Source organism: Seriola lalandi, unplaced genomic scaffold (assembly GCF_002814215.2).
Source record: "Seriola lalandi dorsalis isolate HSWRI2012SDOR001 ecotype SW California unplaced genomic scaffold, Sedor1 jcf7180001978870, whole genome shotgun sequence".
In the NCBI taxonomy this organism is placed as follows: domain Eukaryota; kingdom Metazoa; phylum Chordata; class Actinopteri; order Carangiformes; family Carangidae; genus Seriola; species Seriola lalandi.
The window spans coordinates 1-1,024 of NW_019449536.1; the positions used below are offsets into that span (position 1 = coordinate 1).

Here is a 1,024-nt window from a genome sequence, read left to right on the forward strand (position 1 = left end):
AATCAGGACTTTTTGACGTTAATGATATTTACAATCCTTCAAATTGTAATTTAGGATCACTCACACCTGAGGCATAGACAGGGTGTAGTTCAGATGGAAACATTTTGGTCAGACTCTAATTGAAAGGTGGATGTGCCCAGTCCAGCTGTAACCGGTCGTGTGTTCTCCTCAGGTCATTCCTGGAGAATAATGTGAAGAGTGCTGTAGCTTGAGAGACGCTGCTCGACAGTGGAGGTGAGGGGTCACACACACACACACACACACACAATCACACACACACACACACACAATCACACACACACACACACTGCTGTGACAGTTTTTGGACACACACTCACGTCAGTCGTTCCGTCTTCTGTTGTGTCTCCTCACAGACAACTGACTCGTCGATGTGTATGAAGCGTTCTGCAGTCCTGTAGCCATAACCACTACTGTCCCCCGGCCCCTCTCCTCACTGACTGACCTCCCCACTGACTCTGAGCTCACCCCGGCCCCTCGTACAGAGACACCTAAGGGCTCTCAGCGGGAGTGCGCTCGGAGCACCGCGAGCGCACGTTGTGAAGACTAGCAGTGCAGACGGAGGTTGAAGGAAGAGACACCACCTGTGCCTAAAGACCACACACTGTACACGCGTCATCACAGCATGGTCACAGCCATTTAACCCAAAGCTACATGAAGTACATTCCTGACATGTGACCACTGCCACAACTCACGGATGCCAGCGTCCAACCAGCATCTCACATCGGCCACAGACGCCACTTGTCGAAGTCGTTTGACTCACACAGCGACCACGCCTACATCATCCCGCGAGGCTTCATCACCGCCAGTCTTTGTCCGCTCTGATGTGCATCTCACTGGCCTTCATCCCACCACGTGGACGTACAGCCGGAAGGACTGGGAGGGGTGATCTGAATAATGAAGATGAAAATATTTTGTAGCTGAATTTTATGTGATTTGTGCCTGTTTTTATTTGAACTTCAGATTTTTCTACGGAGGCCCATTTCTGCCAGGAAAAGGAAAAAAA

General features: G+C 50.3%; 1 long non-coding RNA gene across 1 annotated transcript; it reads left to right on the forward strand.

Moving 5' to 3' along the window:
• Positions 1 to 14: 14 nt before the first annotated feature.
• On the forward strand, positions 15 to 667 carry LOC147820187 (uncharacterized). The gene is made up of 2 exons (XR_015437445.1): positions 15 to 234; positions 375 to 667. It is a non-coding gene; the product is annotated as an uncharacterized LOC147820187 (long non-coding RNA).
• The last annotated feature ends 357 nt before the right edge of the window (positions 668 to 1,024 follow it).